This window comes from Plectropomus leopardus, chromosome 18 (assembly GCF_026936395.1).
Source record: "Plectropomus leopardus strain MGB_pleo_1.0 chromosome 18, ASM2693639v1, whole genome shotgun sequence".
Lineage (NCBI taxonomy): Eukaryota > Metazoa > Chordata > Actinopteri > Perciformes > Serranidae > Plectropomus > Plectropomus leopardus.
The window spans coordinates 28,956,052-28,981,097 of record NC_142193.1 but is presented as its reverse complement, the minus strand read 5'-3'; the positions used below and the strand labels follow the sequence as shown (position 1 = coordinate 28,981,097).

Here is a 25,046-nt window from a genome sequence, read left to right as displayed (position 1 = left end):
AAGGAGTTTTTAAAATGAACTTTAGGTCAGCTGCACCAACCAAACGTAAGCCTAGTCTTAACTACATTGTGTTTGATTGACAGCAGCCAGCATGTGGAGCTCTACAGGTAACATGAAAGTAAAGAACCACCTTTACCTCCACACGGTTTTATTCCTCCGCGCATCATTCAAGTTGCACTTACAGTTTACATTCATGTCTGTGAAATCAGAGGCTTTACACACAGAGGATCTATACAAACAGCTCCATTTGAAGGTGGTTCTTGAGGGTTCTTGAGTCAAGTCACCTTGAGCTTTGACCACTAGATTCTCATTAGTTCATTTCTGAGTATAAGTGGACATTTGTGCTGAATTTTTGCTATCTTCAGATATTGCATTCACAAAAATGAGACAGCTGCAAGGTCATAGTGACCTTGACCTTTGACCACCAAATTCAAATCAGCTCATTGTTAAATTTAAGTGAATATTTGTGTCAAATCTGAATAAATTTGCTTGAGGTGTTCTTTCGATATCAATCACAAGAATGAGATGAATGCAAGGTCACTGTGACCCTGACCTTTGACCACCAAAATGCGCCGCAGCTGACCAGCTTATTAGCTTGCTATCTCGCGTGATAACGCTGCACTTTTTTACCAGTGAGCATTTGTTTGGTTTGTTTGTATGTTGGCTAGATAAAAAGGACACTTTAGCAGGAAAGCTACTGTGGGTTGTTGTTCAACGTCTGATGCTCTTGTGCTGTTTATCAGGCTGATATTTTATACAAACAATTGAGATTTTGAATTTATACCTGGTCCTGACTACACGTAAGATTTACACTCAAGCTGGACCCAAATATTCAGCTATTTGGGTATTCTTTAAATGGGCAGGTATTTGGTTTTCAATTTAGGCATTCAGATATTTTTTTTTTTTTTTTTTTTTTAACCAAGGACAAATGCCATGTCAGTATTTGTGATTCTGCTGCTGCTGCGCATGTCACGAAGCTTCGATTAGTTGCGGTTGATTAAAAACTTAGCTCTGGAGTCCAGAAAATGGTATTCGAGACAGCCTTAATTCACACCTGGTCTTGGTGAGAAGAAGGCTTAAGACTAGATGGTGCAACCTGCATTAACTTTAAGGTCGGGCTCAGAACGGCAAGTTACGATCCACTTAGCTTGAGACCAGGTGTAAGTCCTGTTGTTGCAACCGTCTCCTGCTGGTGTTGTATGATAACTCAGCTTACATACTATTTTCAAACAGCATGTTTCCGTAAAAGAGAGAAGATTTCAAGAATGAGGACTAACTGATGTCTGACAGCATACAGCACAGGGCTTACAACCACAAGTCTATTTCAGATGTGTGGAAAACACTGCACACCGATTGTTTGACTAAGACCCGGCACCTAACTATAAACACAGTGACCTAATTTGACCATGCAGTGAACCAGGAAATAAGACCGTGTCCAATCACCATTCCCTCCTCTCTATATTTCAGAATTTGGTGTTCAGCTCTTCCCACAGTCGAATAAAGCATCTGGCCTGGCTGTTCATTTCACTGCGACCCTACACTGCTGCTGTCTGTGTGTGTGTGTGTGTGTGTGTGTGTGTGTGTGTGTGTGTGTGTGTGTGTGTGTGTGTGTGTGTGTGTGTGTGTGTGTGTGAGAGAGAGTGATAAATCCTGATTGCACGGCCACAGCCAGAGGAACATTTCTCTTTCTCCTGCAAGTCTTCAGACAGCTGTGATATTGCACTTCTCTCTCTGGCTCTATTGCTCACTCACCCGGCTTTACGTCATTAAGGCCATCAGTCAGCGGGAAGCATAAACAGGTTAACAACTGGAGCACGAACACACTTCAGAAACAGGATTTTTATCTTCGCTCCATAGAAACTGGAGGAGCGGGGGGATTTAAGACACATTAGCATGCTTTCACTTTCTCAGCAGCCAAATAAACAGAAATCGGAGTTGAGAATTTGTGAGTTTGCTGCCAAGACAAATTTCTCGCCTTGCTCCTCACCCCTTTACACCCCTGTGACCCTGTACATACATTTCTCAAGATTTTACTTTTCCCATAGCTTCTTTCTCATCAATTTCCTACTTAGTAAACATTCGGGCATCAGTAATTGTGACCACTGTACGGAAATCTAAACAAATTTATAGGTGTGTGTTTTTCTATTTATAAGTCTCTGACTGGTGTTTAATTGTTTCTTCAATGTGCTGCTACAGCTTTATGTTATCTTGAATTTCACCCCTAATTACTGCAGCACTCCCAACTGAAACATCAAACCCATTAAGGCTATTACGGGTTTTCATTAACACTAATTAGATTGAAGAGAGTTATTTCCTTTCAAACGGACTGAGATAGCTGCGGTTAGAAGGGGAAAAACGTCAGAGCTGAAAATGATAAGTTAGCCTATTCTGACGCTGTAAAATGACGCTGTAAAATGAATGATGCTTAAATGGTATTTTACTAAACGCTGTTTAGTTGAACCATGTTTTCTTACAGCTTGTTGCAAAAAATCCAAATGTTTACAACATTTTATTGCACTTATCAATGAACAATCTAGCTACTGCCCCCTGCTTCAAATTCAAACAATTATACACAAAAGGAGCATAGCGCGTTGTGGCACAACTCTAGCTTTCTCTATTAACGCCTAAGCAGCTTCACCACAGGAACTGGGGATTAAGCTAAATGGGTTGCTGGTTTACTGGCACCTCAACAGAGCTGCTGCTGGTGGATTTACATTACTAAAGTGGGTTACAATGGGATTACATTACCATACGTTACATTAAACAATGCTACCCTGGGTTACATTACATAAGTACTCTTTCCAATCATAGTATCTAAGATGTAAGTTATCTTTCAGTTTCTCTGGCAGGGGTTTAAAAAAAGGGTTAACATGCAAGCTTCAGTATTTTGATATTCCACAATGATTGTGTCGAAGTTTCTATGTTGTTGAAAAAGAGCAAAATAAACTTTAAAAAAATTAGTAATATTTAAGATGAACAATTTAGACTCAGATTTTAACATTGGATAACTATTTTTAACTGACGGGACTTGCTACAAAGTTTGGATGTGCTTACTACCGCTGCTGCGAGTGGATGATGATGAAGACTGTGCCCGCTGAGCCGCAGCAGCTGATGGAGTTGAAGGAGGTTTTTTAACCCGAAGACAGTCAAAGGCTCTGCATTTAGGCTTAATTTGCTGTACAATTGATATATGCAGACCAGTGATTGGATTTAAATGATGTGACTCGACTTGAGATGTAGTTCGATATTCATCCCTACTAGAACTAGCTAAACATTTTTGGCTTGACAAGCTGTGAGTGATGAGACAATCATCGTAAATAGCTTCCAGACCAAAAGACAATCCCAGAGTTTTTAAACATGAACGGGGTCAGCAGCATTTTAAAGTCTCCATTTCACCTGTAGTCAACTAATATAATGTGAATAAAGTTAGGTCGTCTTCCAACTGTCTCAGCACTTCTATTATGTTAGGCATTCCTCCAAGAACCAATAAAACCCAGTCTGGCTCTTCTCTAACACCATCTTTGGTGAAAGCTATAACCTGAGCTGTAACACACAAGCTGGCATTTTCAACCCATAAGGGACAGAATGTATTCAATGACCTGAAACATAATGGTTTGTTAGTTAGTGCACATTTCCAGCAGCTGATTCCAGACAGATGGCTCTGTCAGCTACATTAGGTCAATTTCAAAACATTTAGGAACAGAGCTCTGTGGGAAACGTTTAGAAGATAAAATGGCTTAATCTGAGGAGATTTGCTGGTTAAGATATATCAGACCAGACAGCCGGTCAGCTGTCATGACCTCTTGTGACCTGAGCGACACACAAACGACGTGTAGGAGAAGAACTTCAACAGGCTACAGTTCTTGGTATTCAACTAAAAACAGTAACTGCAGATAGGGCTAAGTGGCAAGACAGTGGAGTGGGAGTCTCGCGCTGGTATCCTCAAGATTTAGCAGATTTTTAACTGTAAATTTCTGAATGTAGTTGACTTTGCAAAAATGTGTTTGTTGGCTCTCACAATGTGTCCAAATCATGTGGTTGCAGCTTCCAAGCAGCGTCCCACTCCAAATTCCCAGCAAGCCTCAATGATGAGCTACACAGAAACAGAACAAAGGAAACCCACACAAACACCAAAGGCAGGACTGGCTGGCTGAAGCGGAGGATCAGGAAAGACCAGTGAAGGGCTCCTTTTACCCGTCCACACACACACACACACACACACACACACACACACACACACACACACACACACACACACACACACTGTTTACATTCTCTGTATATTATTAATCAGGCACATGCTTCATATCATCATCAACAATGTCTGCTTCATTCTCTTAAGTGCACTTACATCTAATAGTTTTTATAGACTGGCTTTAATGTAACAGCCTTTGCTTCTGCTGGTTTGAATGCTGTTTTGTTTCTAATAGTTGTTTTAACTAAATTCTAAAGTATATATATCTGCTTTTTGACTCTTTGAAAGCTGGGAAATTTTGCTTGTAACATAGGAAGGAGGCATTGAGCGATCAAAAAAGAAATGACCCAGAAATTATCATGAAATTAGTAAAAAGTACAAGAAGATCACCTTGAAAATTAGTATTAAAAAGAAAAAAAGTTTTAAAAAAGCAAGGAAAATATTTGGAGAAGAAATCAAATATATTTTGTTACATAATTTAAAAATGTAACTAACTATAATTATAAATATAGTTTATAAATACAGTATATTGTAGTTCACATTTTTAAACACTTGAAGTTTTAACTTTTTCGAACAGAACGTGTTTTTATATCTTTTTTTTCCCGTTTTTTACAAGGTTTTTGTTTTGTAAGACTTTTTGTAGTTTTCAAGTTTGCTTTTAGGCACATGCTGTCTACTCTTTCCTTTCTGTTGTTGTTGTTATTACACTTAATAGGCCTCAAGCACTAAGCTAATGATGGGCAAGCCAGCTCTGCAAGGTGAGATCACCCTCCCAGGCATCATCCCTTGCTAATACCCACACTGGGACACAAACAAAACGTGTGTGTGCTCACGCTCATGTGTCTATCCCTGACACACTACAGTGTTAGGGTCTATACTGTCAATATCTGGAAGGCATCCAACTCCGCTGAGGGATCTAAGCTTTTCTCACTGTCTAGACATAAAAAATGCTGTTTTTGAATAATCAGGTCATCAGCATATTTAAACAGAAAACTGCTACTTTGACCCCCTTTTTGGAGCAAGTACAATCTACTACTGTGCGTGTGCAGGGGGATGAACATATACTAAATATGACTGATTAAAATTCAGCAGAAGGTTATATTTAAACGAACAATATTTAAATTTTCTGGCGTGAGGGGTCTCTCCATCAAAAAAATGAAAAAAGACGGAGCAATGCCATCGTTGCAGTCAGTTTTTCATGCTTGGGATTAGGGCTGCGTGATTAATCTGATTTTATTTTCAATTACGAATTTGGCTTCCCTCGATTTAAGATAATTTAGATAATCGAGACAAAAAAAAAGATTTTGACAAGTCTACCAAAGTTGCTTTTGTAAATCAAGCACACCCCTTCCCAGCGCATGTGCTTGGCCCCTCCCTCCAAAGTCCAAAAGTTTCAGCGCAATTTGGAAACAGCGAGTCACGGCGCATTGCTTCTGCAGCATGGCAAGACCTGGAGCCAAGCTGCAACTAACATCTGCTTAGCTTGTATCGCTGACAACTTAAGATTCAGACATACAATGACTAAAATCCATCATTCAATTAAAACATGTAGTTAAAACATCAACGACCCACAATGTGTATCATAAAAATGGCTTCAAACTAAATACAAAGTCAATTTATGACAGCTTCTGGTAGAAAACGACAACTGTGATGCATATGCAAACAGAATATGACACCACTGACAATCAATGGCAATCAAATTACTACAATAAAATGTATACAACTAAACAAAAAACATAACATTGGTCTTTTGTTTTAGACATCGTAATTTTGCAGAAAAATACCACATTTCTGAATCTGAAATGAATAGCGCGAAGGGTCGCTGTGACTCATTATGCAGATTCAATTTAAGGAGCTCCAGGGTTATTAAGATAAATGTTAAGTTAATGTCAAATCTGCTCTTGGGCTGTGGTGTGTGTTCACATCTAATCACATCTACTGTCGCTAAGAAACAAGAGGCTCTTCCCTTTCTCAACACAAAGGCCAAAACCATAGAGCCCAGCTCATTCACTCACTTTAGCCAACCAACCATCCGAGTGTGTATCTGTGTATGAATCTCTGTGGAAGAAAGTCTGTGCTTCACAGTACACAACTGCACAGACACACACACACACACACACACACACACACACACACAAACACACACACACACACACACATATGCATTCTGTGAGCCTTCTTCTATCCCCGGGGCCTACTCTAAATAGCAGTCAAAGAGAGGGATTGTGGGGGAAGGAGGCAGCGGCGGTGGGGGGTGGGGTGGTGGAGAGGACGGTAGAAAAGATGCAAAAAGAAAGTGAGCTTTTGTGGCCGATGTAACACGCCGCTAACGCCGACACAAACTCGTGCAAGCCCGATAGATCGTTCAAGACATAACTAATGCCAACATAAGAGGATAGAGGGTTGAGGGAAAAACGCTGACAGTGAGGGGAGGATGTTACTGGCTTGGGCCTGGTTTTTGAAGGCATTTTTAACGAGCAGGCAGTGGCCTCTGACCCTGTAATTGACATGCTTTTATCTCTACAAGCAGCAAACAGAAGATGCTGGAGCGCAGTGTTTGCTCTTTGACACCGCTAATAAACCATCCTCTTTCCTCTGACACAGCCGGAGCAGCATTTACAAAGAAGAGCTCGTAATGACAACGTAGGAAACTGCAAGCACCGCCTTTACTCTTTACTTGGTTAACTGTTACAACTTATATGTTGGACTCACAATGACAGCAAAGTGTGTCCACTTGTGATGGGTTAACCCTTTGAAAACCTAAATCAACATGCTGCGCCTTTCACAAGTATTTAAACCTTTGCAATGTGAGCACATTGGTTTGAATTCTTTCAAAAACACTGAAAAAAAAGCAATCAGCAACTTGGCATCTTGGCATGAACTGTCCTGCATATTGCTAAAAAATTGTGAAAAGTGACGAGAAAATGACCTGAAAATCAGCTTTTTTAAAAAAAAAATTAAAAAAATCAGAGAGAGATAATCATTATAGAATGATCAAATAGCTAAGGAAAATATTCAGAAAGCTATAAAAAAAATGAAATATTGATATATTTATTATTATTTATCATTTTAATTTTATTTTACCTTTTTTTTTTTTTTTAACTTCACTTCATTTCCCGATTTTGTTATATAACTTTTCTTTTCTTGTTTGTGCTAATTTCAGGTAATGTTTTTGTAGTTTTTTTTTCCCAATTCTTGCTAATTTCTTGCTCATCTCCTTTTTAATTGTTTGTTGCCTTCTTTTCATGTTTTTGAAATAAATAAAGCCAATTTGCAATGGTTTCAAAGAGTTAAATGTTGCTTCCTTTACTGTTTGAGCATAATCCAATCTATTTCAATCAATAAAACCATGATAAGACATTTCTCGTGCTCTTCACATGATAATTTGTTTCATTAAAGTCTGTAATAAATTTATGAAGTCCTTGTTTGGAAAATGATTGACAAAAAAGACATCTGCCTCTTTTGAAATATTTCAAACTGTATGCTATTAATATGATAAATATTCATATATTGGACAACAGCTCCAAACAACAGCTTTAAACGTCTCTCTTCAAGAAGTGCAACTCTGCAGGATTTAGGTCTACCATAAGCAGCGCTGCTTCAATAATTTACTGCTCTCTTGCTTACGGCGTTACTGCACATGGGCAAGTGGGCTGATGCAAGCGGCCTCACATTTGACGAGCTTTTACTTATGACAGAAAGTTGTAAATTAAGGTGAAATGTGAGTATGTATACCACTCCTCCTCTTTGCAATGGGGGAGAATGTCAGATTCAAGACGCCACATGCTGGCATGGGGCCTGAGATTGTCCATTCAACCTCCTCCAAACCACAACAGTAGTCTCAGTCAACACTTCACCCTATTTAGGGTTACTTAAGACTGCTTCATAGTTCCTGCATCAGTGCGTCCACCAGGGTCCGCTTCAGTCTGTGTGACATAGGGCTGCACGATTGTGGCCGAAATGATGATCACTGTTTTTAGCTGATTTTAGAGACAAAATATTTTTAATGCACCTTAGTTTACATGCCGACAAGGGTCTGTGTGGGCAAATGTGAACGTCTGCATGCACACCATTTTTTGTGAAGCACATGATCCAGTTACAAAACAAAATCTTTTGTTCTACACTTCAGTAGTAGCTGGTTTGACATGGAGTACAAGAGGACGATAACAAAATGGATGCTTGTTTTGAAGAGACGTTGTGCGAGTAGATCCACCATTGATGAATAAATTAAAGAAAATAGTTGGTAGATTAACAGTATATCAATAACAGAAAGAAGGTGAGTGCTAGAGGGAACTTACAGGAAGAGAGATCCATCTTTACTGGAACTGAATCAAAAGTTAAGATGTACAGCAAATTTGCCCAGTCGCTGAATGTTTCATTTACTCTCAGCCAAATCTTGGCAGAACACCAATAACAGACTAACAGCTGCAGCAGCTTCAATCAGTCACAGGCTAACAGTGTTTGAACAGGTAGAGCAACAGAAATAACAAATAATCTCCACAGTCAATGAAGCCATTTGTATAAAACTGTAAACTGTCAAATAATCCCATTCTGCCTATAAAGTAAGCTTTCTCTCAAGGACTCATCTTTGAAAAGAAGTTATGTAACAACGGTCCAGGATCACAGCAAAACCTTTCAAAGCCACTTCTACCCACCATCACTGCAACCGCTGACTTGCTATCTCATGACACTTAGTGGGATGGTTTCTGCATGTCACCGCCTCTTCCTCAGCTTCATCACATCCCCACAGCCTGCTGCTGAGCTCCAGAGGACACCAACAGCCATCCATGAGACGAGAGGCTGGTTATTACCAAGCACGTCCCTGATGGGGACGAGCACAGAGATGGAGGAATAGGTGTGGGAGTCGGATGAAGGGCGCATGTCACCCAGTCAAATCCAGCTGGGGGGTTGCCAGAGCTGCCACTGCCTCCATCAAGTTGATGGTAATCGCAGCTCACACATTCCCCAAACACCCTCGACCTGAGGTCAGGAAACCGCCTCTGTCCTGCACACAAATAAACTCCAAACAAAGCCTGCTGCTCTGCATGGCATTCCCCGTAGACTGCGGGAGGGCTGAGCAGGCAGGGGAGGGAGAGAGGGAGGAAGCAACCAGGAGGGGGAGAGAGACAGAAGGCAGGCCTCCATCAAAATGCTGTGCAAAGCTGGGAGCAAATGTGTAGGAAAAAAAATCAAAAATCTATCAAAATCATCATCTCTTTTTGTTTTATTCATGTGTTACCATCTTTTGTTGGTCTACATCTTATTTTATTCTATTTTTAGTTATTTTATTCATTTTAATTTGTATGTATTGTCCCATTATTATTGTCTACTTTTAGTATTATTATTTTAATTAATTTTCACATTTTTTTTTCACAAATCATACAGAATATTTTATTTTTGCACAGTGAGGCACTTTTTTCAGCCCCACGTATGTCTTTAACTCCAAAGAGACATCTGATTTTGCCCTCTTTTGTGTTAGATGCTAATGTGTGCAAGTCTTCCCTTTAGGCTCTCCATCAACCTTCATCAAGAACGTGGGGCAATCTGTACATAGCCTTGGAGGCAAGCCCAGGGCACAAAAGCTCACTGCTGCTCATGGATTGCTGTCAGCGTGTGGTGATAACTAAAGGCAGATCAATATTTTTATCAACTCAGATCTTGTCTCATCCAGACCACAGTGGCCAGAAAGCATTTTTTTAATTGCTAATTCAAAATACACAGGTGTCTTAACACGTATTCAGGGATGAAGACAAACAGATGAAGATATGAAGAGCACTTTGTCCACTGATGCCATTAGTTATCCTGACCTCCCTCTTACACACAGCAGAGCCACAACAAACAAACACACCGGTCTCCACCCCTGCTGACTGGTAAAGTGAACTCCTTTAAGGTGTACAGCACAGTCATTCCCATCAATTGATTTTCAGTGAGTCAATGAGCTGCTGCGATGCTCAAAAAGACAAACTGAGCGAGAACAAAGGCCCCGCTGGGAGGAAGGAACACGTTTTTTCTGTCTGGCTGTTTACTTGGCTGCTGCTGGCGTGTGAGAGAAAGAGCAGCAGATTGTGCAGCAGACACCTGGATCACTGAAACATGTGACCGGAAAGGCTGGCACTAATCCTGAGGACTCTGTGGGGAGTCGCACTAAGAGTTTAAAATGCCCTCAAGTGAAATCTTGAGTGAATTTAAAGGATTACAGGACTATTTGAAAACATCTACAATAACATGGTGCAATAATTCAACTACAGCAGTTCTCTGTGCAATTACTCAAGTGGCAATATTCACTCAATTCTTATAGGCTACATTTAATATGTTACACATGCTGTATATATTCTTACTGTTCTTCTTACTCATGCATATATCTGTTGCACATTGTAGCATCACACACATATTTTATTTTTTTTTTTACTTTACACACTAGTTTTGTACACTGTATTGTAGCACAAGGCACATAGTTTTATATTTTTACATACTCAGCACATTATAAATATTTCCGATTTTTAAATATTAACATACTAGTGCTAATTGTTTTTATTATTACTGTACATCTATTATATTTTTACATACTTTGATCAATCAGCAAATTATAGATATTTATGATTGTATTATTAGTATTTCTGTTCATGTTTACATTTTTACATACTTTGTGCTTGTACTTATTTCTACTTTCTATAAGTCTGTATGCTTGGCATCAGAGTGACTTTAACAAACCATTAATTCCCCCTGGGAATCAATAAATTACTGATTCTAATCTCGTTTTAATAAAATGAATCAGCAACAATGCATATGACTGCCTCAAATGGCAGAGCAGGCTGATGCCGTCACACTTTGGGGCTGTACATTGTCTGCGTTCACACTACCCCCCTCTTTCCTACAAACACCAAACAAGCTGATGCACACAAAACACACATACAAACACTCGAACCCTGTCCTTCCCATGGTGCGCTGAGGCTTGGAGAAACTCGGCCCCCTGGGGACGGGCAGATTAACACATGACAGAGCTTATTAATCCTGGACAAAGAGAGATGCTAATCTTGTACAGTTGCCCTCGACTGTCCTAAAACAGTACACAGACTATGGGGAGAGCGAATGAGAGGGACAGAGGGAAGCCCAAGAACGAACGAGGGAGGGATACACAGCAGCAACAGAGGCCTCAGTTTGTCCCAGAAACTAGACAATACTGTGGGGAGGCAGGGCTACAGGGTCCGTCAGCCCTAAAACAAAAAGAGACAGAGCCTGACTACAGACAACGGCAAGGGCCGTACTACAGCCTGGCTTAGCTCCACCGCCTGCAGGGACGACCAGCAGGGCAGCACAGAGCTCAACTGTGTGGATATTGATCGCACAGGAGAAAGTGGGGAACAGCTCCACAGATGGGAGGGACAGAGACAGAGACGGAGACAGACAGAGGAAGTGCATTAGGGAGGCAGGTTCCTCTGATGCTGTTAGTTCTGTCCCTTGGGAGATAAGAGAGATAGCAGTGACAAGGTTTTAAGAGAGGACAATAAAAAGAAGGCATGGGTAAAAAGGGACAGAGACAGTGTGGGCTTAGGGTGGGTGATATAGCCGTAAAATAATATCACCATATTTCAGGGTATTTTTCCAATATTGACATTCTTGATCATATGACAAAAATACTGAGAATATTTAATCATTAATTTATTAAGTGTTTTATATGTCAACATAAACATAGTTCGCCTTCAAGTACTCAGTAAAAATTGCACAAAAATGATCACTTAGTTCTTTAGTTTGTAAACAGCGACTCAAAGTGAGATTCTGTATAAAATATAAATATTACAACAAAATAAGATCAAACAAAAATGATATATTTAAACTGCTGCGAAATGCAAAAAACATTGCCTTCAAATAATACATATATAAAAGCTTCTGCTTTTAATTCATAGGGTTTGAACCACATTTGAGGGATCAAAAATGTTATTTTATTTATTTATTTATTTATTTTGAAAATTAAAAAAAATTAGTCAGCCAATACATTGGTTATCTAAATTTTTTACTCTCTAATATCAGCATCAGGCACAAAAAAAACATATTGGCCAGGCCCTATAAATGACTGAGTTGTTTCCTGCACCTGGACCTGTATGCGCTGCTATTTCTCCTCAACTCTTCTTGTTGTAGCGTGTTATTCAGTGCTGACCATCAGGCTCCCTGCACAGATACATTTATTTTGACAGGCTGGTTTGTTACAATGACTATCACACATTCTGACAGTATATTGTTTTTTTGTCGTGCCATGAAGGTTTACATTAGGACAAGCTATGGCTAAATTACCTCTTGACTCCTGGCTAGTCGCAATTTCGCTTTCAGCCACGCTTGTTGTTGCCTTATGTAATGGCATAACGCTATTATGTCAAAAATTCCAAATATCACCCCATATCACAGTATGAACTTTTCTTGTCATATTAAAAATCATAACAGTATTATCGTGGATGACATGACATGGCACACCCCTACCTAGTGTGGGCAAGCAAAGAGAGAGACAGAGATCCCAACTGAGAGGCAACAGAGAAACTAAGGCTAATTTGTAACTTGAAGAGCTGCTGGATCATCTCCATAATGGGCCGTCTGCCCACAAACAAGCTCCTCTTTGGGGGTAAATGAGATCAGGCCAGCCCGGGACCAGCTGGTGGCTTGGATCAATGACACCAGATAGAGCAGATATAAAGATGGAGGAAGAGGGCAGAACTGAGGCATCTGGACAGGATGGCAGAAACACGCCCGAGAGGCTTTGGCGTTCTCTCGAGGTTTTGCCCGGGGACACGCGCACGCAAAGTACATGTGGAACGACCGTGTCCATAAGAGGATTATGTCCTCCTGTTTGAAGTGGAACAAGGCACGTTCCAGATGGAATCTGATCCCTCGCAGGACGGCGGACAGGTTGGATGGTTGACCAGATCAGCGCCTATGAAGTACAGCTTTCTAAGAACAAACCACAACCGCACAACTGGCCTCAAACACCACAACATCTGCCAACTAAGTGCCAGAAACTCCTTTTACAACATCCACGTGAACCATAAACACATGTCAAGTGCCTAACAGCTGGGTTCACATATTTTTACCAAACATTTTTTATGACTTTCCATGAATTTGAGACAAACTGTAAAGATCCTACATTCTCTAAAATGACCCATGATACTTCTTATCTTAAATTGGCCATTTTTTTATTCCTTTTTTTAATTTTTGTTGATTTTAAAGAAAATTTGTGGTGTTTTTTTTTCTTTCAAAATTTTGGGTTTGGAAGGCACATTTTCTAAAAAAAAAAAGAAAGAAAAAAAAACATTAAAAATTGCACTATTTATCATAGTCAGAAACTGTAAAACCAGAAATTCTTGTTGGATTTTCAAATTTCCAGCAGTCCATAAACACATCAATTGTTATTCTACAGGTCTGTGAAACTAAATTCCAAGACTTTTCCTGTTTTTTTCGTGACCACACCAACCGTGTTACAGAGTTGATGTATCTTTTAGCAGAAAAATAATACGTTGAAACAGGGCGCAGTAAGATTTAAGTGTCACCAGGAGAAATTGATATGCCAGAGAAATAAATCGGCCCCTACAGCTGCCTATGGTAAAGCAAGTATATCATTCTGTCAGCACCAGTGTCTGGCACAAATGTTTATCATTCCACACATGGCGATGGCGAGGGCAGGCTGGGTAGCCTCTGACATAATCTTGCCCCATCAGGCACTGGGCCAGAGCGGCAAACGTACAGCAATGTCAATGTAAAGGGGGGCCCACTGACACAAATACCTGTCACAGCCTCAGGTAGCACAGCAGACCAATGACTGACAGATTGCTTTTGGCCCTATTTGTAACATCTTCAAAACTGAATTTCACCAAACAACCAGGCGCCGCTCACACATTGGGCCATGAAAAATTTGGTCTTGAAGCCTAGCAACAAGGCTGTGAACCATGTCTATTATCCATCCTCCCACCAGAGGAATTCAGAGCGTCCAAACACAGCAAATTACTGCAGCTGCTGGCAAATACTGCCTCAAAACCACTCTGCCAGTTGCCAACTGCATGCCCTGACAACTGTGACAACCGAGGCTGCTATCATGACTGGGAGCACAGACGACAGCGGCGTTTATCTTCGCTTTATCTTCACAGCGCAAATTCACTTCATAGCCCGTGGCAGTTTCCTCGAGCCTCAATCACCCATAAAACAGAGCAGGAAATACAGCCAAACACAGTTTCTGTTGGTGTTTTGATAATCTCTCAACAAGAAACTATTGTGCTGTTGTTGCTGTGGATAAAACAGCGCTGGAGGTGATGGTGGCAGCTTTCAAAGACGCAAAAAAAGTGCAAGGGTCATGGGTTCATACTGAAAAAAAAGCTGATGGCTAGAGGCACAGGCTTGCCCTTGTCACAACTGAGAAGTTCAGAGCTGAGGGGATTCAATCTGAGTCACACACCCACCACACACCAGTCCTTCAGGCTAAGGGCAGACCGACACACTGGTCTATTAATGCGAAATCCCTCTCAGGACGGTGGCACGGGTCAAGAGGCCAGCTGGGGGCAAAATAGGTTATTAGAATTTAAATTGCCATAAAATACAAGCTCATGAAAGGCACTGTGTGAAAATATTCAGTGAGCTTTTTTTCAGTATGTTTTGCAAAGAGTAATCTTAATAGAAAAAGCACAACAATGTGTACTGAGGATCTTTGAGGTATTATACTGATTCTCATTCTCCTGTTGCTGTTAGAACTGAAACTAAGTATTGTCATGATCAAATAATTGACTTTAGGGGCCAATTAAAAATTAATCTGTGAAACCATTTTCTCATTTTCATTTTCTGTATAAAATTTCAGAAAATACTGAAAATGTCCATAATAACTTTCCAGAATCCAATGTTGCAAATTCAAAATTGCTTTTTTTTATCCGACCAACAGTCCAAAATTCAAAGGTATTCAGTTTTCGATCATATATGGCAAAGAAAATGAAAATATCTACATTTATTATCTGGAACTATTGGATGTTTGACATTTTTTGCTGAAAAGAAATTACTAAAACTAGAGATTTTTTTTTTCTTTCCCAATACCAATCCTGAAACTTAAACTTGCATATCGGTCGATACCAAGTAATAATCCAATATCACAGCGTAAAATACAAGGTTTAAAGACTGGACACCTGTATACTACTAATCCTGTCTAGCTATAAAATGATTATTATCACTGTTATATGGCACAGCTCAGCTTAAACCCTAAACTGGTAGGACTTTGAGTGTAAAATATTGTCAAATAGTTGATAATTGTGGCAAACATGACACTATTTACAGCAAATCAACTATTTTTCTCTCCTCTATAGTCGCCAGAGCAGCACAACTCTTTGTGTAGGCCACTATTAAAGAGTAGCAAAGAAGAATTGATTTCTGTGAAAACTTTTGTCTTGTCCAAGTGTGAAAATACCTTAAATTTGATTGACAGATTATGTGATATCAAATTGGTGCATACACTCACACACTTGCTGAAATAGAATCCAGCATTTTCAAGCATTATCAGAGGCTATTCAGTTATTGGTATCAGTACGAGTCAAACTGAAGCAATGAATTGATTATCAAAAATGTTTTAGATAATTTCTCTGTTGATTGTTGTCACATAATTGACTAAAAAGAAGTTAACAAACAACAGAAAACACTTATCATAAGGTACCATAGCCCAAACCAATGTCTTAACACAACCGAAATTCCACCTCAAAATGTATAAATCAAGGACAGATGGGCATCTCCTTGCATTTTTGAACCTTTAAGCAGATTCACAGCAGGTATTTTTACTTATATTTACATCAACTAATTAACTGATAATTAATCATAATCGAAATTTCAGCTATTTAATAGTTTTCAACTAATTGTTTAATTTAATAAACATTTCAGAATTAGTGGCTAAATTTTTTATTGTCTGCCCCCTCTGCAGACTGATAATAGTCATTTTCAATTTATTGATTAGTTGTTTTGGTCTATAAAATGTCAAAAAAGTGTCAATCAATGATGTCTTCTAATGTCTTGTTTTGTCCGCAACCCAAAGATATTCAGATCACTTTCACAAAAGGCCGATCAATTTATCAGAAAAGTCTGTGATTATTTTAATAGTTAACAACTAATCAATCATTCTAGCTCTATGGAAGATTGTTTCAGACACTGGTAATGCACTCTTATTCTTACTGCAAACCGGAGAGCGAACATTGGAGACACTCACACCCTTTATTCTGGCTCTTCCACCAGAGCTCAAATCTGCTAGAGACACTTCATCCTATTTTGAAAAATTAAAGAAAACAACTGACAAGGATGAAGAAAATATTTAACTACCGTTTACTTCATAATGGAACGAAGATGTGTGCCCAATTTTCTTTGTTCAGTTACAATAATCTGCTTCATTTATTGTTTATTATATAGTAAAGTTTCTGTTTTCTTCAAACATACAAAATGCCTCAGGCAGTAATCCTCCCACTACATCCTGGAATAATCTTTTTAAGGCCGTCTTAAATAACTTCATAAAAACAGAGTGTGGTTTATAATGGCTGCTAAATCTAATTTCATATGATTGCATTAGGCCGCCTGTCTGTCCTCCATTTCCCTGCCTCATCCACCAACACAGTGAGTCAGCCATTCTCTCATCCGAGCACCAGGGGAGGTGGACTAGCTGATGGCTTAGCCCACCTCTGACTAAAGAGCCCTGGAGTGTCTCCAGACCCTGCGTGGCCCGAGCCTTAAAAGTGCTCATATCAGTCGTCCCATGATGCCATTTACCAAGGATGACATCAATACCTCATGGTTGATCGCCACACATTACTGACCGATCCATGCCCACTGTGGCCACAAAGCTTCAGACAATTTATGTTGCTGTCTGCAGCACATCAGGGGAGGAGAACAGAGTTGTGGGCTGAGGATAAAGATTTTCAATGCTTGCATGCTTGCAGTTTATTAAATGCTCTTGGCCCGGCTTTGGGAACTGGCAGTGTTTTCTCCTCCTCCATTGTTCTACTGAAGGGAGCGTAATCTGTCTTGTTGCACTCACTCACACCGAATAGAGTCAGTGAAGGAGCAGCTACAGGCCCCTCCAGCTCTAACTCTCGCACCACAATAGCTGATCACTTTTGGGGGGGTGACATTAATCACCTCTGATTACATGCCAGCCTGAGTCTGCACAAGCATCTCTGAGATATTTCGGCTTCCAGTGGCGGCGCTTACCATAGAGCAGGGACATTAAACATGCTTTGTTTGGGGGACACTTTAGCAAAATGACAGGAGGCCAGAGGCCAGTTGCAGTAGCCCCATACATGTTTATAGGATTATAGGACATTTCCAGGATTTTAAAACATTCAAAGAATTTTAGGACGTTTCTCAGATTTTAGAATATTTAATCACAACGTTATGAATGTCCGTACATAATGCATTTTTGTTTGGGTTTTTTTTTTCGCAATTGCTTTATTTGCTGGCTGACACTTCTGTCTTTAAGTGGCTGAGTATCCCGGGGATAGGGTAGAATAAGGCGCCAAATTTAGGCTCCAAAGTTAGACTATTTTTGGCATTTTTTATACATATTATTTACTAAGTATTTATTTTTTGGGAGGGAGGACTTCCGGTTTTATTGTATAAAGCCCTTTGTGTAACAGTTTTGTTTACATGAAAAATGCTTAAGAAATAAAGTCTGATTGATTGAACGAGTAATCATGTTAAATCGTCATTAAATAATCGTGATTTCAATATCAATCAATATAATCGTCATTAATATTTTGCCATAATTGAGCAGCCCTATTTGTTATTATTTTTTGGCATTTTTTACACAGATTATTTATTGAGGTTTTTTTGGGGTGGGTGGGGGGGTCGCCTGGGGCACCAAATGTGCTTAGAACCGCCACTGTCAGCTTCACACACTCACTGCAAGGAAATTGTTGCTTTCACATGCCACAAATGGCCCTCAGATATCCAGTTTAGGTTGACATGAAAACTGAGTGGGCATCTGCTGAATTATTAGCGCTAAATTTGCCGGCTTTTCTCCCCCCGGAGGCGACTGAAACATTTCTCAGCACTCGCACCACTTGGCCCATCACAGAACAATGGGCATCCGCGATGGAGGATGGAGAAGGAGGGGAGAACAAAAAGTTTAAGGAGGGAAAATGCAGACAAAATGGTTACACGAACACGAAAATGTTCATGTTAACAGAAAAAGATGGAAAATGTTAAATAATATATCTGTTTTAGGTTAGCCTGAGAGATCTGTTGAGCACTTCCAGCGACCACGCAGCCTGCTGCCACCGCCCCATCAGCCCCTTTCACAAACCGAAACCGAGCAGCGACAAAAAACACGAAATGACAGCAAAACTTAACATTTTAGACATTTTTAACTACGATTTTAACACAAATATTCATTCACACGAAGAGCCAGCGTGATTCAGATGCCCCGTTTAGTCGTAAAAACACGAGTAGTAACACGGCGAGTGAAAGTGGTGACAGAAAACACACACAACGTCCGTTTTAACGGCTCGGTTCTGATAACCGTTAATTAGCTTAACTGACAGCAGTTACTAACTGACGTTAGCATGCTAGCTAACAGCTAAAACAAGCTCGTCCTTACCAGCGTCAGTGCAGCGGAGCTAGCAGCAGTCCTCTCCAGCTACGCCCCGGTGTTAGCAGTTCAGTTTTACAGCCCCGGCTGGTTCCTCTGAGTCACAAAAAAACGGAGGATAAAAATGTGTGGGGGAAAAAACCGGGAGAAACGTGAGGAAATCGAGGGAGAGCGGAGAGAAACGAGCCGACGGACAAGAAACTTCTCCTGCGGGTCTCGAGCGCCGTTTCTCTTCACAAGTGATGCGCGTTCACTGAGAGAGGAAAGAAAGGAGGAGGATACACACACACACACACACACACACACACACACACACACACAGACACACACACACACACACACACACACACACACACACACACACGATAGTAGACCGGTGAACGGATGGATGGGCAGGCGGAGGAGAGGAGCTGCCTTCAGGTGCTGCAGGAAATGTCGGAATAAAGAAAAATGTACATATTAAAATAAAAAAAAACAGTGATCATTTTTGCTGCTGTAAAAAATGCAACATTACTGAGTAAAAACAGGGTCCTACAGGCAAAAACAGACCTCAAAATCCTCGGGTTATCTGTTGCAGATATATTATTTAGCATTGATTGATTAATTTAAAGTTGTACAAAAAAACAAGACGTGTAGGCTATGTTAAGTGTGTAAAAACCAAAAAGTGTAATATGTTAAGCATGTAAAGTGTGTAAAAATATGTGTATTTTTCTAAGTATGTCAAGTATGTAAAAATATATGTATTTTGTTAAGTAGTCTATGTAAACTATAATAATTAAGTATGTCAAATGCTTCTAAAAAAATATATAAAATGTGTATGTGTATTATGCTAAGAATGTAAAGTATGTAAAAAATAAAAAAGGTGTATTATGTTAAGTATGTAAAGTACGTAAAAATATTTTTAAAAAATGTGCATGATGCAAAGTCTGTGACGTATGTATAAATTTAAAAAAATATATCCTATTTAAAAATATGAAAATATGTGTATTGTGTATGTAAAAATATTGTTTTTAAACTGTGCATTATGCTAAGTAAAGTTTGTAAATCATAAAAAAAAATGTGTATCATGCTAAGTGTATAAAGCATGTAAAAATAATAAGTATGTGGGCTAAAAATGTTAAAATATATATGTATTTTACTAAGTACAATACTTTTTTTAAAATGTGCATTATGTTAAGTATGTAAAATACCTTAAAAATAAATCAATAAAAATAATATGATAATATTAATTAGTTACAGCCCTAGTTTACAGATTTTAAAATATGGTCAAAATCAAAGCAGCAGAGGCTAAAATCTAAAATAACTGTGATGACATAATTAGGTCCAAAGTTACGACTAGAGTCACACAGGTCACTTTACACCTGTTTTTAGCTCTAACACAGGCTAACTGACACAAATGTGACCTGTTAATTGCAAAATTGTTTTGGAATATGTACTGCAAAAGTACATATTCAGTGACATGTTGTTTCTTGGATAGGAGTACTGTAGCTGGCGTATGATTAAGATGTGAATAATCATTTTATTCCAGCCGTGCCCACAGATGCTGGCATACCTCACTGAACTCCTATTAAATTATGTTATTACACCAGTTTGATGTCTTTGTATGGAGTCAGGATCCAGCCTGCCACGCTGGTCAGTCAGTCATGGGTGTGACAAGACTAAAAAGTAAAACAATTCAACAGATGAATTTAAAAACAAGTTTCTTAGTCATTTCATGTGGGCAAACACTGCTATAATTTACAATATGTTAATAAAGGGCGTGTCAGCGTTGTTTTGTTTGCTTATTATTTCTGTCATGGCAACACCTGGCACATCCTCACACCGGATAAATAGATACAAAAAAAGGCAACTTTATCTGAGAAAAAGCTAATGTTATAACGCTTGAAATCTGAGCAATTGGCTCAATCTCTTTCAAAAACATGGGAGGAAGGCAATGAGCAAATTACCCAAAATTAGCAAGGAATAAGCAAAATAATTATCAAAAAAATGACCTCAAAATAACACACAAAAAAGAAAAGAAAAATTGTTAAATAAATAAATAAATAAAAACAAAACATTCTTTAAAAAGGAAATGGCTTGGAAAAAAAATGCTAAAATGTGAAAATAATTAACTTTAAATATGTAATTATAATTGAAGAATCATTACTTAATAATAATAATAATAATAAAGAAAAACATGGAAACTAATTATTTAAATAATAATTAATTTAAAATTATGTTATAAAATTGTTGTAATTTTTAAACACTTTTTCAAGATCATTTTTAAAAAATAACTTTAAAGTAATTTTCAGGTCATTTTCTTGTACTTTTCACTGATGTCTTGTTAATTTGGGGGTAATTTTTTCTATTTTGGTCATTGCCATCTTCCAACATTTTTGAAAGAAATCAAGGCAATCTGCTCGGGTTACATAGGGTGAAAAAGTAATTATATTTTAATTTTACAATTATTAAAAGCTTTTTATTATTCAACCCCAACTTCAGAAACAGGAGGCTGCTGCGAGCCTTTGAAGGCAGCATTCACCACCACAGCGCGCCATGCTGAAATTGAAAAGGGTGAATAGCGAATAGCAGGGAAACTCTGCTTTCTCTGAACTCAGCCAATCACGTCCCAGGATGGGGAATTATTCAAATTAAGGATGATGTCACCTCTTGCAAGTCACCCTACTCCTCTCTTGCCCGAGTTCCTCCCGGTTGTCTGTTGCCCTCCCTCTTAGGCCCCTGCGCCCCCTTTTTCTCTCCTCTTCAAGCCCTTTTCTTCCTTTCTCCATGCCCCGCTGCACACACACACACACACACACACACACACACACACACACACACACACACACACACACACACACTTTAACGGTGCATTACTGCTGCCCCACATGCATCAAGTTGCAGGCATTGTCTGCCTTCAGTGTGACTGTTGCATCAAGAATTTAAACTCCTACATATTTCAGACCTGTTGATTGCAGCCTTTTCCAAATAAGGACTTAATCCTACTGATGTGTACACAAGATTTGCGCATTTTTTTGTGTTTCTTTGTCTTAAAAGTCAAATTGCAAGCAACAGATTTTCAAAATTGGCTGCAACTTAGCATGTGCACCTGGCTGCACTTCAGTCTGTCACATGTGAAAGCTGAAATTGTGCAAATTGAAAAAGGCGAGTTTGGCAGCAAGAAATGAAGACAAAAAGGAGCAGCAGATACTGTATTTTTTTAGCTTTCGGTTATGTTTACTCCCAGTTCCAGTCAGACACTGAAGGGCGTTGTTTCATGGCTCACAAGCTTTTGTTTCAGTGCGCCATGCTCCTCAACAGACCGGGGCTTTTCATCACAGACAGTCTGGGTGGGCATGCCGCCTGTCTGCCTGTCTGTCTGTCTGCCGCGCTGCTGCTCAGCTCCCAGCAGCCGCCTGCCCTTGTCTGCATGAGCCAGGCTTTTGTGTGCTGCTCTGTTGTGGATGGGGCTTCTTTTCATGTCGCGCCCGTGGTGCACTCCTCTCTTTCCAAGTTCTGGAGAGGGGAGATTTGTTTGAGCGCAGGGTGGAAATGTGTGGCTCAAAACATGCACATTGCTTAAAAACATGGTATCTCTCTTTATCTTTGCCAGATTACCAGAGGAAGTTTTGTTTGTGTTCGTCTAAAGTAAATCAGCTTGACTATAATTTCATTTAATTTCATTTATATTATTGTCTATTTATATTATTTTATTATTATCTTTATTATATTTAGTTATTTTATTCATTTAAATTTATATGCATTATCCTCTTTCAACCCCTTGAAACCTGGATCGAAAATTTGATCAGTTTTTCTTGTGCTGTGTTGAAATGCCTTTCACAAGCTATTTAACCACTAAAACCTAAGCAAACTGATTCCTTTAGAAAACACTTGGCAATAAATTTCCTGCAAAGGATGCAAGGAATTAGAAAAAGTACCATGAAAATGACCTGAATATTTAAAATTCTTGGAAAAAATTGTCCAGAAAACTATATTTATAATTATTATAACAATATAGTATATTCAAAGTTATGTTACAGAAAATAATGTATACATAAATAAACATTTTTTTTTGTCATTTTCATTGTCCTGTTTGTTTTAATTTTTCCTTTTTTTCTTTTTTTTTGTGTGTGCTTATTTTCAGATAATTTTCTTGTGTTTTTTTTTTTGTTTTTGCTTGCTTTTATAGCTCAATTATATTGCATTATTAAAGGTCAAGTCCTATTCTCAGAAATATCTGGATTTATCAGACTGAGTTTAGTTGTATGTGGCCCACAGGCTGTAGCTGTGTGACCACATGATCACTCAGAGGGCATGCAGGTGTGTTCAAGTGCATAAAAAACACGTGGGAGGAGACCAGGAAGAGGGTGGGACCCCGGGGGGGGGGCTCCGATGCCTGCTGGCTTGACGCTGATGGACGTATTGGCATGGTCAACCAGCCGCAACAAAGAGAGGAAGGTGTTTTTTTCACACAGGCGGTGGCGTGCAGCAGTGGAGACAGGAAGGGGCAGGGCTGTGTACCCCGCTGCACAGTTCCCGTGTTATTTATCTCATTGTTTTTTCCCCCCCGGCCTACAGTCCAGCTGGGACGGCCACTGCACAAAGGGGCTGGCGTACAGTCAAACCCCAAAAACCTGGCCTCCAGTCAGGGGTCCTCTACCTTTGACGAGCTTTTACAGAACGCATTTAACAGTGGCAGATATGGGCATGCTCTCGGTGTGTTTCATGTAGTCAGATTGTGCAGAGGTCGCAGGCTAGTCAGCCAAACCGCACAAGAAAGCAGCTGGCACTGCCAGACACGCCCTTCACATCAGACGCAGTCGCCATCTTTTTGTAAAGGTATTCAGTAATTGATTGGCTTCAAAATGCATGAGAGATATCACCACACTTCACACTCCAAAACCACAAATATAATTATAAATTCATTAAATTAAAATAGGGTGTGTGTGGGTGAATAGCAGGCGGATACAGGTTAGCACACACGGGTGCAGCTGCTGCTCTCTTTGCACAGCATGGACTCCCCAAAGAGCTCAACGTGCCAGCACAGCATATCATTAACATGCAGCGTGCTGCTGCACTCACCGACAGGCAACATGTGCAGAAGAGTGATGTGAGTGAACCTCATCAAAGGACCATTACCTTGGGAAAAATGGATGCAGTATGTCAAATAAATAAAACGTGACTTTGTTAACATAATGGACTGAAGGAACATCCCTAACTTTTTATTTCTGTGTCTCAGTGCTGACGGTGCAGTGACTGGAGGTATTATGTTTTCTGATTGTCCATCCATGTGGTGGATATTTGTGAATTCAATACCTTCAATACCGACACCTTGAGGGAATTTCTTCAAATTTGGCACAAACGTCCACTTGGACTCAAGGAAGTCTGACTGGATTTTCCTGGTGCGACCTGGTCCATCTCATTCATGTGAATGTTATATCTCAAGAATGCCTTTAGAGTATATATTTCAAATTTGGCAAAAACGTCCACCTAGACTTATTTAAACTTTGGCACAAACGCTTACTTGGACTCAATGATGAACTGATTTGATTATGGTTGTCAAATGTCAAAGGTCACGGTAACTGTAACCTCTTCTGTCTTATTCTTGTGAACATGATTACCCATGAACACCATGAGGGAATTTCCTCAAATTTGGCACAAACATCCACATGGGCTCAATGATGAACAGATATAAGATATCTTATATATTTTTTAAAAAATGTAAAAAATAAAATAAAATAAAATAAAATAACATTATCAGTATATCATGAATGTTCTATGGAGCAAAATGTGATGATGATTTTAATGCAAAAGGATTAAAAGAACCTCCTAACATGTCAGATTCCTGCTGGTTTTTGTAATAATTTTTTACTCAGTGATGTGTTTCTATATGACTGCAGTTAACACAGATGGGAAACCGTCTGCGAGGCCTCTGCCCTATTGTACGTTTTCTCTCTGTGACTGTTTAATCATTTTGACCCTGAAGGCTGGCCAGTTCCTGTCAGTCTGATTCTAAGTGCCTCGTCTCAGCCCGGTAGCATCCTTGAGTAAATAATGCATGCATGTACTAAGGATATTGGACAGCTACTGTATAGCACTCGTCTGCACTAAGAGGAGTGAGTGTGCACATATCTGCCTTGATCTCTGTCCGCCTCATATTCTCTCTCATTTTGGTCCATTTGCATCTTCAGTGCCGTTTTCTCCGCCTGGCACAGCCTGACTCCATGAGGTTTGTGTTAATGGTGGACTTGAAGGTTAAGCACTTTACTTATACAGTCAGCACAATTTATC

The 25,046-nt window shown here is 39.5% G+C and overlaps 1 protein-coding gene across 1 annotated transcript in view; it reads right to left on the bottom strand.

Moving 5' to 3' along the window:
* The window catches only part of prr36b (proline rich 36b), a 49,343-nt gene extending 30,234 nt beyond the window's left edge, over positions 1 to 19,109 (bottom strand). Inside the window, exon 1 of the mRNA XM_088091334.1 lies at positions 18,786 to 19,109. The gene's annotated coding sequence lies outside the window, so the exon portion shown is untranslated. The remainder of the gene's footprint in view (positions 1 to 18,785) is intronic.
* Between the last annotated feature and the right edge of the window lie 5,937 nt (positions 19,110 to 25,046).